A 1,415-nucleotide genomic window follows, 5' to 3' on the forward strand; every position below is an offset into this window, starting at 1 on the left:
ATTCTCTCTCTCTCTCAAATAAATAAATCTTTAAAAAAAAAAAAAAGAAACACATGCTCAAAAGAACACATTTTAGTTAATTTCCTTTTTAAAATATATTTCAGATTTTTTTTTCTTCAAATTTATCAGGAGTGACTGAAATAAAAAAATATAATTGAGTCCCATTTCAATGGAAATAGCTTTAAGGGACAACTGGTCAGATGAGTATTATTGCTTCCCATTTTCAAGCAGTAAATAGTTACCATTGATAAATAGACAGCAAGCTGTCTGTCAGGAATGCTTAAGATATGTTATATAATACAACATGACTGTTGGGGGGGCATTAGGAAATAACTTATGTGAAATTCTTAATTTCGTTATACAAGATGAGCACAAAGGCACCACTTGTGCCTCTGAGGACATTGGACCTTGCACCTTTGAAAAAAGCTTTGGCTCCTTCATCATGAGCGGTCTTCCTCCAGCAGTCAAGCACGTCAGTTCCTTTGTCTCCTCGCTGCATCATCATTTGACAGTGAACAGTGTCAAAAGGATAGGAAGTCAACCATACAACCACTGTGACAAATTTTACAATCATCCAGCTGATAAAGATATGTGTATTCTTGGGATCTGGAAGCACTCCCTTGGCAGTGTCATGGATACCCAAGGAGGCAGCTCGGTAGATAATGCCTTTAAAGCCTTGGTGCAGGCCCTTAATCCCATCAAATTTACAGATTTCAGTCAGGTAGTCATCTGAGAATCCCTTTCAGCCCCAGCTTTGCCCACATCAGCTGGTAGACTGGTACGGGCAAAATTAAGAGGATACACAAAACATAAGTGTTTGGCCCCAGCAGCACCACCTGATGTCAGATTTCCTGTGAATTATCGCCAAACTTTGGTTCTCTTGTCCACACCATCCAGGAAGATCTGCTTGATTTATCTTTGAAGGCAAAGTTGAGAGCTTGGGTGGAGAAGTATCTAATGACATTGACCAGGTTACCATGCTAGAAGGACAGGGCTTCCTGCTCCTTGGGGTTGTGCACCATGCCATCCATAATGCTCTTGTATTGCTTATCTGCAGTGACTGTGGGAATGCTACACCTGTAGCAGCAGCTTGACCCACTGGAAGGATGCTACCATGGACTTGGAGACGGGCAGGGCCACTCTACCTGCTAGGAAGTCCTTGGTGAAGTTCAAGGTCCCTGGCATCTGTCATGCTGAAAGGAAAAAGGAAGTGGGCAACTCAGGTACTGTGATAGACACTAGCTGGGACTCCAGGAATCAGCTTCTAATTTTGATATCTAGTATTTTCATTTTCAATAATATCAACATATGTTTTATTTTTTTCCATTATGATTTCAAAACATTTGTATTTTTTTAGTTACTTTTGTTATTGATTTCTAGTAAAAGTTGATTATGGGCAGAAAATAAACTTTTCA

At 39.8% G+C, this 1,415-nt stretch overlaps 1 pseudogene; it reads right to left on the reverse strand.

Moving 5' to 3' along the window:
• Positions 1-334: 334 nt before the first annotated feature.
• Positions 335-1,185, reverse strand: LOC116582683 (annotated as a pseudogene).
• Positions 1,186-1,415: the final 230 nt, after the last annotated feature.

This window comes from Mustela erminea, chromosome 2 (genome assembly GCF_009829155.1).
Source record: "Mustela erminea isolate mMusErm1 chromosome 2, mMusErm1.Pri, whole genome shotgun sequence".
Lineage (NCBI taxonomy): Eukaryota > Metazoa > Chordata > Mammalia > Carnivora > Mustelidae > Mustela > Mustela erminea.